Source organism: Pongo abelii, chromosome 1 (genome assembly GCF_028885655.2).
Source record: "Pongo abelii isolate AG06213 chromosome 1, NHGRI_mPonAbe1-v2.0_pri, whole genome shotgun sequence".
In the NCBI taxonomy this organism is placed as follows: domain Eukaryota; kingdom Metazoa; phylum Chordata; class Mammalia; order Primates; family Hominidae; genus Pongo; species Pongo abelii.
Genome location: NC_071985.2, coordinates 42,109,521 through 42,122,427, shown reverse-complemented (window position 1 = coordinate 42,122,427; position 12,907 = coordinate 42,109,521).

The following is a 12,907-nucleotide window of genomic DNA, read 5'->3' as shown; positions in this document are numbered from 1 at the left end:
TTTTTACAGAAAAAATGGATGAGAACTTAAATTTCCACTTTTCTTGTTTAAATACTTTCTGAAGGACAGAAAGTTTAAATTTGGGAAAATAAATTTTCAATTAATCATTTAGATGTTTTTATGCATAGACTTATGAGTATTTTTCTTTTTTCTTGCCAAAAATGTAACATCTGTTTTTAACTCAATATCATTAACTAAAGGGCTTAAAACTCAATTGAATAATGTCCTTTTAAAATGAATTTGGCAGAAGCTGTTTCCAAGGAGAAAAGACTTTTGAGATACAGTTCTCTAATAAATTAATTAGTCTATTTTATTTATAAAAACTACATTGACCTGGTGACTGTAGAGCCTTTACTTTTTCCCCAGCAGGTGTGTTTTCTTATACCATGACCAAATATGAAGAATTAGAAAGTTTTGCTTCGTTTCTTAATTTTTTGCAAATTTTTAGAGTCATTCTATATTTAGACAACTATTAAGTGATTTTTAATGCCAATTAAAACAGGGATTCCATTATTTAAGGGACTTATCAGAATTATCTAAAAACACCCAAACTAGTCTAGATTTTAAAAATCCTCCAATCACAACCTGTACCTACCCTGGAATTATTTCATTTCTGAAGAAGTCTGCAGTAATAGGTGCCTCATCATCAAATGCGAAATCTCTTTTTGGAGTTCTGGGAATTCCCCATTCCTTAGGGAGGAATCCAATTTTGTTGGAACTAAAAATTATACAAATGTTGAGGAGAGGGATACTTTTAAGAAAAAAAATACAAAACCATGAATTCAAATTTAGTTTCTACTGCCTTGGAAGGAACCATACAAGGAAAGCCCCCTGAAGCATTAGCATCAAGGGTAAACCTTCCTCTGCCCACATCCCACCTCTCAATTCAGGTTGGCATTCATAAAGGGGAGGAGGTAATTACCCTTAATCAATGTCTACAATACTTTTCTTCCATGGAAAATAAAGAACTGTACATATTCTGAACAAGTTTAGGTAAGCTGACAGAAGGTTGTCTTTCTGACTGCTTGCTTGACACAAGGTTCAAGAGGGAAGCACATACTCGGAAAAAAAAAAAAAAATCCTTCCATTCGGCTACCCTGAGCTTCCACTTCTGCTCAACCAGACCTTCATCTGCCCTATTCTCCAGCTGGTGGCAGTTCCTTGCAATGAGGAACAGCCATCAATCTACTCAGGAGAGGGCTCTGCTTTTTACTGAAATGTTATATTGAGGCAGGAGAATAGAGTCTGGAGGCAGGGAGCCTCATTGGACCAAAAGGAAAACCCCACCTCTTCATGCCCAAGTGATAAGGGGCCAGAGGCCCCCTTCCTCTACAAAACCCCCTTTCCCCTTTGTCACAAACAACAAATGCCTCTAATTAGTCCCAGGCTGAACCTTCACTTCAGCCTCTGATTAGTCGGGGGCCAATCCTTCATTTGCATAGGGTGTAACCAATTGGAGACCTCTAAAGGGTACCTAGCGGTGTTACCAAATTCTTTTAGCTTAATAAAAGCCCTAAAGAACATTGCAACTGGGGCTGTTGAGCTGCTTGTTTGAGCCTGCTCCCGCTCTGTGAAGTGTACTTTCTTTTCAATAAATCCGTGCTTTTGTTGCTTCCTTCTTTTATTGCTTTGGTTGTGGGTTTTGTTTAATTATTTGTTCAACCAGCCAAGAACCCAACTTGCAGTCAAGGCTTTCCATCCAGTAACAATATTTTGTTAGCTGGCTTACTTATGTTAAGTGTTGCTCACTTTCAATCCATGAATTTTATTTGACTACATTGTAAGATTCACCAATTTGGCAAATTTTTAAAGTTAATTCCATTTTTAATTTTTGTTAACAAATGTATTTTCACAAAATTCATTTGATGTTTTTCTCTTAAAATTGGTTATTTAATTCTGTTCTAGAGTATATCACATGTATTTCTGTCAATAATAGCTTTTACCTCTCATAATTTTCTGTTTTATATGTGCATTTTTATTGAATTAATCTTTCATTTTGATAACTATATACTTAACAATAAAGGACTTTTGGACATTGCTTTTAGTGTATCATGTGTTAAAGCTAAATTTCTTATTTATTTATTTTATTATACTTTAAGTTCTAGGGTACATGTGCACAAAGTGCAGGTTTGTTACATATGTGTACATGTGCCATGTTGGTGTGCTGCACCCAGTAACTCGTCATTTACATTAGGTATTTCTCCTAATGCTATCCCTCTCCCCTCTCCCCACCCCACGACAGGCCCCAGGGTGTGATGTTCCCCACCCCATGTCCAAGTGTTCTCATTGTTCAATTCCCACCTATGAGTGAGAACATGCAGTGTTAGAATTCGTTTTTAGATGTTTACTGCTCCCATTGCAAATTAGTATTGATGTGAATTCACAAAGCTTGAAAGACTTCTAAGCTGCATTTTCAGCTCTCGCTCCTCAGCCTGCTCACCAACATCCAAATAATCCTTCAATTTTCATTATTTAGATGGCTGCCTCTTTCTTTTGTCATTATTTTATGTAATGCTTATTGGATTGTGAAAATGAATAAATAATTGTTGAGAAATGATTTGTGGTGCTTTGTTTGATTTCAGTTTCCTATTGAATCATTCAGAAACAATTAAATATATTGGCTTTTAGTGCCAAAGTAAAATATCTGAAATTTTTCTAGAATTTTGGACAAAGTTCCAGACATTTCTCCTAGCATGGCACTGATGACACCAGTTCTCTCTGTATAGAATTCAGTGACATTTTCAAATAAATATTTAATTGACACAACTTTTTGTTTTAGGAATATTTGTGTGTGTGTGTGTGAAGATACAGGGTATCACTCTGCTGTTGGAGTGCAGTGGTGCAATCATGCTCACTGCAGCCTTGAACACCTGGGCTCAAGCAATCCTCCCACCTCAGCCTCCTGAGTAGCAAGGACTATAGTTATGAGCCACCATGCCCCACTAATTTTTTTATTTTTATTTTTGAAGAGACAGGGTCTTGCTGTGTTGCCCAGGCTGGTCTTGAACTCCTGGCCTCAAGTGATCCTCCCACCTCATCCTCCCAAAGTGCTCAGTTACAGGCATAAGCCACCAAGCACAGCTCAAAACTATTTTTATCAATAAATAAGTATAAATTTTGCTTTAATTCAGATGTTACATTAATTACATTAATTGTAGCACTACCAAATCATTAAATTACAAGGAATTTTACATTTAAAGTAAGTAAATAAAATATATATTTATGTCAAATAAAATTTGGGAATAGCTTCAGTTCTATAAGAGATTTTAATATATGATGAAGAAATAATAGATTATGGTATGGTTTGTTAAATTAGTAGTGCTGCCATAATTGATAATTGATTAAAACAATAATCTCTTGCTTTGTAAGTTTTCATAAAAGTTATTTTCTCATTTTAATAGAATATATGTTGTGACAAGTGGTCCACAACCCTAGATAACAATGAAAAACCTGTATCACTATTATTTTTTGAAGTGATATTAAGCATTTTACTTTGAAATTGCTTTAGTATTTTTAACTAATCATAGTGTTTAAATTATGATGGTTTATTCTGTCTTAAAATTCATTTCATCAATACATTGATAAAAGATTGTTTCAGAAACTTTATTTAAAATATTTTAAGGTAGAACTTATTTAATATGTACTTTTAATTATGTCTCTTGATGATTATAACTATTCTTTATTTCAGCATGGGTTTTACAAAATTTTAGTCCTGTTTTGGTGAATCTATGAATGTTTCCACTTTTAAAGATACAACATTTAAGTGCCATTTGCATCCATTTTCTTTTTTAGTATTTTTTTCCTCAATATGAAAGGATACTTAAGAGTTTTCTGGCATTTCCTGATGTTTCTCATTTAAGACTTTTACTGCACTTTTTTTTTTTTTTTTTTTTTTTTTTGAGATGGAGTCTCACTCTGTCACCCAGGCTGAAGTGCAGTGGCATGATCTCAGCTTACTGCAACCTCTGCCTCTCAGATTCAAGCTTCTCCTGCCTCAGCCTCCCGAGCAGCTGGGACTACAGGCGCATGCCACCAAGCCTGGCTAATTTTTTTTTTTGTATTTTTAGTAGAGACGTGGTTTCACCATATTGGTCAGGCTAGTCTTAAACTCCTGACCTCGTGATCTGCCTGCCTCAACCTCCCAAAGTGCTAGTATTACAGGCATGAGCCACCGTACCCAGAGACCTTTTCTACTATATCAGGTGATGTTCCAGGCTGTAGCACATTAATATAATCTTATTTTCTCAGAGATTCAGAAGATTCATATTAATAATAGTAAAAAGAGGAACGTTAAGAAACATATTCAGAATTTGTTGGATGTTTATTTTCAATATTAATACACATTATTCACTAAGTATCAAAGTACTACATATTTACTAGTCACATAAAAATCTCACTCTAAGAACCATAATATCAAATCAAACTAGTTAGAAACTGAAGCAGGTATGAGCAAAAGAAGTGTTATGATTTAAATTATCATTGAAAAGATAGTTAATATGCATATTGGATAAATATCAACATTAAAACAATTTTAAGAGTGAGGCAAATCGAGTTTTAAAATTTTTACAAGCCATTATTTTATTACACAGGAATCTTATTCCTGCACCAAGGAGAAAGGAAGCTCAATTAGCTCGTTCAGAACTTTTCTTCCATAAGTTCATGTGACATTACTTCAATTATATCATGAATTTAAAGGAGGACATCTCAAAATATTATTCATAGTTAACAAATTCCAGGTCATTGGCATTATTATATGGCTCTATGTTCAATACAGGTTATTCTATTGATTTAATTTGCTTAAATGTTTTCACTCATTCAAAATAATGACAAATTGAAATTAAATATGTCTTATTTGAAAAGAATTGACATATTTCCACTAAGGATTCTTCTTTTCCAGGAACAGGAATAAGGACAACTTGACACTTTGATCTTCTTTACCAATAACTGATCTGTTAAAAATAACTTGGGTACTATGCTTACTACGTGGGTGACTAAATAACCTGTACAACAAACCCCCATGACATGAATTTACCTATATGACAAACCTGTACATGTACCCCGAAGCTAAAATAAAAGTTTAAAAAACAAATAAATACTTTGGAAGGCTGAGGCAGGTGGATTGTCTGAGCTCAGGAGTTCGAGACCAACCTGGGCAACACAGTGAAACCCTGTCTCTACTAAAATACAAAAAGTTAGCTGGGCATGGTGGCGTGTGCCTATAATCCCAGCTACTCAGGAGGCTGAGGCAGGAGAATTGCTTGAACCGGGGAGATGGAGCTTGCAGTGAGCCGAGATCATGCCATTGCACTCCAGCTCTGGGTGACAGAATAAGACTCTATCTCTAAAAAAATAAAAAAATAAGTAAATAAATAAAAATAATTGGTCTGATACACATTTTTTTCACTTCTTACATAAGTTTTGGTAATTTATTTTTCTTAGAAAAATTGCTTTTGAATCTGTTTTTTCATTTATAAGAATAATTTGTGCCTGTAATCACAGTACTTTGGGAGGCTGAGGCAGGCAGATCACGTGAGGTCAGGAGTTCAAGACCAGCCCGGCCAATATGCTAAACCTCGTCTCTACTAAAAATACAAAAACTAGCCAGGCATGACGGTGCATGCCTGTAATCTCTGCTACTTGGGAGGCTGAGGCAGGAGAATCACTTGAACTTGGGAGGCAGAGGTTGCAGTGAGCTGAGATCACACCACTGCACTCCAGCTTGGGTGACAGAGAGAGGCTCCACCTCAAAAAAGAAAAAAACAAAAAAGAATAATTTGTTATTTTATAATTATTTCAATTTGCTCCATTTTTTTGCTCATTTGTTTTTTCAATGAAAATCTACTGAGGGCAGAGCAAGTTTCTAGGTACTGTTCCAATATTTAGTATATATTGGTGAATAAAATGGTTGAAGTTTCTTCTATTATGGGTCTTCAATGTTAGTGAGGAAAGACATGGGAAAAAGCAGCAAAGTGATTTCAGGTAGAGTAAGTGCCATAAAGGTAATACAGCAGTGTGATAGGAGAGAGAATAAATGATAGAAGGAAATTTTTTAGAGTGGTCAGAAAAGGATATTTTGAAAAATTGACATTTAAGCTGAGACCTGAAAGATGAGGAGGAACCAGCAACACAGATGTGGGAAGATCTAGGAAAATAATATCTCCGGAAGAAAGAAAATACCAAAAGCTCTAAAAAGAAAATGAGGTTAAATTATATTTATTTCTATATTTTCTTTGCTAATTCACTGTATTTGTGGTTTGCCTCTTTTTTCTCATTGCTTGTGGTTTAATTTTTATTCCTAAGTCAGAGAATTAGCATTGAATTTGTTTCTTCATTCTACTACTTGTTTTCTTTTTCTTTTTTTTATTTTAAGGCGTTATTAAAATATGATTGACAAATTGCACTTGTTTAAAATGTACACTCGGATACATTTTTTACCTATTTATACCCCCATGAAATCATCATCTTCTATTACTATGAAGATACCCTTTGTGCTCTTTTCCTAAGCAGTCCCTCCACTTGGTACAATCAATGCCATCCACTCTTGCCTACTCCAGGATGTGTTCTTGCAATCATTCCTCCTCTTTCTCCTCTGGAATCAGTTTCTTGTTTCTATATTCTCCTTTACTTGCAGCCCCAAACTTTCCAAAAAAGTTCTCTATTCTCATTATCTCTGATTTCTCACCTGCGTTTCTCTCTTGAATCCAATCTAATTAGGCCCCCTTTCCATCACCCCACCAAAATGGCTCTTGTCAAAATTACTGATGACTTCCATGTTACCAGACTGGATGGCCAGTTCTTGAGATTCAACTCTTAGCAGCTTTTATTATATATAAATTTCTTTATTTGTTAGTTGTTACAACCCATAGAATATAAGGTCTTTGTTTTGTTTACTGCTATATTCCTCAAATCTATCATAGTTTGTAGCACATAGTAAGGGCAATTAACTATTTGCTGAATGAATGTTAATTGAATCTCCTTCATGTGTAGTTTTCTAGTGTATAATCTTCTCTATATTTTATGTTCCCTTTCTCCACTGGGAAGGGGAGGCATATCAATATCATTTCATAGGTCACATGAGTTTTTTTTCCTAGTTACTAATATTCTTAAAAAGATATGATCTTTAGGACATATACTGAGTGGGGTGAGTCAAGGAGAGTGCTTCAGTATTGTTTGTTGACTCTAATCATCTCAGTAATTTTTCGTTTGTTTGAGACAGTCTGACTCTGTCGCCCAGGCTGGAGTGCAGTGGTACTATCTCTGCTCACTGCAACCCCTGCCTCCTGGTTCAAGTGATTCTCTTGCCTCCACCTCCCAAGTAGCTGGCATTATAGATGTGGACCACCATCCCCGGCTAATTTTTGTATTTTTAGTAGAGATGGGGTTTCACCTTTTTGGCTAGGCTGGTCTCGAACTCCTGTACTCAAGCATTCTGCCCACCTCAGCCTCCCAAAGTGCTGGGATTACAGGCATGAGCCACTGTGCCCAGCCTAATCATCTCAGTAATTGGACCCTAGGCTAACAGGAAGTCTAAGTCATAAAGTATTGTTTATGACTTAACAGACTTAAACAGTATGTTTCCTCATGGAAATTTCTATAACAGCTATTTCAAAGCTATCTGCTCTTCACTTTTTCTCCTTCACTCTAATGTACTCAAGCCTGATTTTTGCAAAGAAGTCATGACATTGCTTTTTGTTACTTTTGCTACTGCTAAGTCCTTCTTCCCTTGACACTCCAAAGTCTCAAATGGGCTGTTGATATTCCCTACTCCCAATCTATTCTATTTATTTACCTGAAATATTATATTTTTTGTTTACTTGCTATTTTATGTATCCCCCAACTAGAACACAAGCATCATGAGGAGCTCTGTTTATTTTATTCATTGCCGAATTCTTTGTGGCTAGAAAAGTGCCAGGCATGTTATTGGCTCAGTAAATGAATGTATGAATCTACTTAAATATCAGGTGTTATATGTGCCTCAGTAAGGGATATGAAAAGGCCACAGGTGTGATCCATCCAAAATTACTTTCTCTCAGCAAAAATTCCATCTTGGCATCCATAGGTTTATTGGGGTTTGTTACACATGCATTCTATTCAATACTGTTCATTGAAAAGAAAGCTTCAGTTAGCCTTTCTACCTTCTTTATTATCTGTGAGATTTGTTATAATTCCACCTTGGGGGGAACATGGGTGATTTTTAATGTAATTTGTTACCCATTGTTTTGTTTTCAAAATAATGTTTTCTTTTGTTTCTAGATTTAAAAGGTGTAAATAGGTTGGAGTTTAATAAGAGGAACAATGTATATTTCTTAATGGGGGGAAGAAGAAGACAAAGATACAGGTATGTTTGTGTATTTCATGGTGTGAAAATGAGAGTATTCTGTACTGTTGCCTTCCATTTTCTTAGTGAATTAAAAAGTAAATTATCACCTGGATGTGGAACATCATGGAAAAGAATATGACATATTTTAGAAGAACAATGGCATGATACAGTAATCTAATGAAAACCTTAGGACTCATTGGCAATGATGAATACCAGTTTAAGGTTTCTAAACACTAATATGTAGTGAAAACAATCAACCCAGATGTGTGGATTTTTTTTTCCAGTAATTTTCAGCTGCTAGAGTCCGCATATGTAGAAAGAGTAGATGATTGAATTCATCCAGGTTTGGAGCATATGTATGCTAGAGAGAAATTGAGACAACGAATACAAGCAAATTTGCAAGAGTGATTATGATGTACTACACCATCAAAACTGAGAAAGAAGAGTGTGTAAAAGGGACTAATGGATGGTGAGTAAAGTGCTGGAATCAATCTAAAGGTCTTATTTAGATTTAAAAAATTCTGAGGTGGGAAGTGTTTTAATAAATGAACTGGAAGTTTAAGAGGTAGTAGATGTAGGGATGTTTCAGATCACAAGAGGTGAAGAGTCAAGAAACTTTAAGGACAGAATATTCAATGGATTATTAAGTGAATGGTGATAGCATAAAGATATTTCTTTGTCTGTACACAACCTGTCAAATCTTGCATGTTCTGGCCCCATCTCTCACTCAAGATTTATCGTAAGCTGCCTCATTCTTGCTCCATAAGCTTTAGCCACATCAGTCTATTCTCAGTTATTTCCCTCCTAAGCGCCTTCTCACAAGATGCTAGTTTTATTTTACAGGTTTCTATCTTAGAGGCCCTTTATGACCTGCCTCTCTTCCCCACATCTTACCTGTCACATCTTTTCTCTCTGTGTTTCTTAATTTATGCTGTATCAAAAGCAAACTCTCACAACCCACATACACTATTTTCTATTCAATATTTTCTATTCAATTACATATAACTTCTTACTGTTATAATTATATATTTTGCTTCATATAGATATTTGTGATATTTATCCTATTTTGTTGTTGACTGCGTATGCTAGTTTTACAGCTGAAATTATTAAAGGATCAGTGAAATTCTCATAGTGGTAAGCATTAACTCATTATTTTATAAGCTACTTTCATGAGTTATGAGTAGATGTTTAACTGTTACTTTATTTTTATGTCAGATGCTGAATTCTGTTGTTGGTTTCCTGATAAATATTTATTTTTTATTTTTCAGGTTATCATATCTTCCTTTACATTAATTTATCAGACTTAGCCTCTTCTTCTGCTGGTAGTATTAATCTCAAGGACAAAGTCAAAAGTATTTATAATGATTCAAAGAGGTGCTCATACAGCTATTGAGAATTTTTTTTTATTTCTTCCTAGCATTTAGAAATATTCTACGTTAAATGGTAAGATAAATAAAAGAAGAAATGAAAAAGGAGACATTACAACCAATACCACAAAAATTCAAAAGATCATTAGAAGGCATTATGAGCAACTGTATGCAAATGAATTAGAAAACCTGGAAGAAATGGATAAGTTCCTAGACATATATACCTACTGAGATTGAATTATGAAGAGACAGACCACCTAAATAGGCCAATAACAAGTAATAAGATAGACACAGTAATAAAAAGTGTTCCATCAAAGAAAATCCCAGGACCTTATGACTTTCCTGCTAAATTCCACTAAACATTTCAAGAAGAACTAATATCAATCCTACTCAAATTATTTCAAAAAATTACAGAGAAGAAAATACATCCAAATTCATTTTATAAGGCCAGCATTACCCAGATATCAAAAACAGACAAAGATACACAACAATGAAAAAACAAAACCAAATGCCAATATCTCTGATGAACATAGATGGGAAAACCGTCAATAAAATACTCGCAAACTGAATTCAACAACACATTATAAAGATTATTCATCATAATCAAGTGGGATTCATTCCAGAAAAGCAAGGATGGTTCAATATATGCAAATCAGTAAATGTAATACATCACACCAACAGAATGAAGGAAAAAATGATTTCAATAGACGCCAAAAAAGTATTCAATAAAATTTAACATTCTTTCATGATAAAAAAATAAAACTCTTAACAAAGTAGGTATAGAAGGCAAATACCTCAACACGAAGAAGGCTGTATGTGACAAACCTGCAACTAGTATTATACTGAATGGGGAAACACTGAAAGCCTTTCCACTAAGGTGTGGAACAAGACAAAGATTTCTACTTTTACCACTTTTATTCAACATTGTACTGTAAGTCTTAGAGCAATTAGGCAAGAAAAAGAAGGAAATGGCATTTAAATAGAAAGAAAGAAATCGACTTATTCTTGTTTGGATATTATCTTATAGTTAAAAAAGCCTAAAACCTTTGCTAAAAAACTATTTGAACTAATAAACGCGGTAAAGTTACAGGATACAAAATCAATTCACAAAAATCAGTAGCATTTCTATATGCCAACAGCAAACAAGCTAAAAAAAAAAGAGAAAGCAATTCTATTTACCATAGCTACAAAAAACCCCATAGAAATCTACTTAATCAAAGAAGTGAAAGATCTTTACAATGAAAACTATAAAACTCTGATTCAAGAAACTGAAAAAGACATAAACATATGGAAACATATTTCATGTTCATGCATTAGAAGAATCAATATTGTTAAAATATCCATACTACCCAAAGCAATCTACAGATTCAGTGCCATTACTATCAAAATATCAATGATATTCTTCACAGAAATAGGAAATACAATCCTACAATTTATATGAAATCACAAAAGGCCCAGAATAGACAAAGCTATCCTGAGCAAAAAGAACAAGGCTGGAGGCATCCCATTAGTTGGCTTCAAATTATATTTCAGAGCTATAGTAACCAAAACAGCATAGTATTGGCATAAAATCAGACATGTAGACCAGTGGAACAGAATAGAGAACCCAGAAATAAATCCATGCATTTACGGTCAATTCATTTTCAAAAAAATGTGCAAAGAACATACTTCATGGAAAAGACAGTCTTTTCAGCAAATGATGCTAGCAAAACTGGATATCCATATGCAAAAGAATGAAACTAGATCACTATCTCTCCACCTATACAAAAATCAAATCAAAATAGATTAAAGACTTAAATCTAAGACCTGAAGCTGTAAAACTACTAGAAGAAAGCATTGAGGAAATTAATTGAGGCAAAGATTTCTTGAGTAAGAGCTCAAAAGCACAGGCAATGAAAGCAGAAGTGGACAAATGGGATCATATAAAGCTAAAAAACTACAGAGCAAAGGAAACAACAAAATGAAGAGACAACCCACGGAATGGGAGAAAATATTTGTAAACTATTCCAGTGACAAAAGATTAATAACCAGAATATATAAGGATCTCTAATAACTCAATAGCAAAAACCAAATAACTGGATTTAAAAATGGGCAAGAGATCTGAATAGTCACTTCTCAAGGAAAGACATATAAATGGTCAACAGATATCTGAAAAAATGCTCAACATCACTAATTATCATGGAAATGCAAATCAAAACCACAATGAGTTACCCCAGTTAAAATGGCTTTCATTGAAAAGACAAAAAACAATGAATGCTGGCGAGGATGCAGAGAAAGGAATGCTGATACACTGTTGGTGAGAATGTAAGTTAGTACAGCCACTACGGAAATCAGTATGGAGGTTCAGCATGGAAAAAAATAAAAAACAGAACTACCATATGATCCAGCAATCCCACTGCTGGGTATATATTCAAAAGAAAGAAAATCAGTATATCAAAGAGATATCTGCACTCTTATGTTTATTGCAGCACTATTCACAATAGCCAAGATAAAGAATCAACATAAGTGCCCATCAACAGATGAATGGATAAAGACAATGTGGCACACATACACAATAGAATATTATTCATCCATAAAAATGAATGACATCCTGTCACTTGCAACAACATGGATGGTAATAGAGGTCATTGTGTTAAATAAACCAAGGGCAGGAAGAAAAATATTGCATGTTGTTGCTCATATATGGAGGCTAAAAAAGTGATCTAATGGAGGTAGAGAGTAGTCACCGGAGGCTGGGAAGGGTATTGGGGAGGGATGATAAAGAGAGATTGGTTCATGGATACAAAAATACCGTTAGATAGAAAGAATAAGATGTTGAGTTCAGTAGCACAGTAGTGAAAATATCGTATATTTAAAAATAACTAGAGGAGTGGATTTGGAATATTCCCAACACAAAGAAATGATAAATGTTTGAGGTGATGGATATACCATTACCCTGCTTTGATAATTATACATTGTGTTCTTGTATCAAAATATGACATGTACACTATAAATATGTACAACTATTATGTATCCATAAAAATTAAAACATTTTTAAAAGGTAAGAAATAGTTCTCATTAAAAATATCACTGAGATTATTTTTCCATTATAAATTATGTTTCAAAGAACTCAACACAATAAGAACATTCAAAACTCATTTGCAAGTTCTGTGGAGGTTTTTTCTCTAACCCTCTCTCATTTATTTTATCATACTTTTCTAGCTTTAAAACATATTTCCTT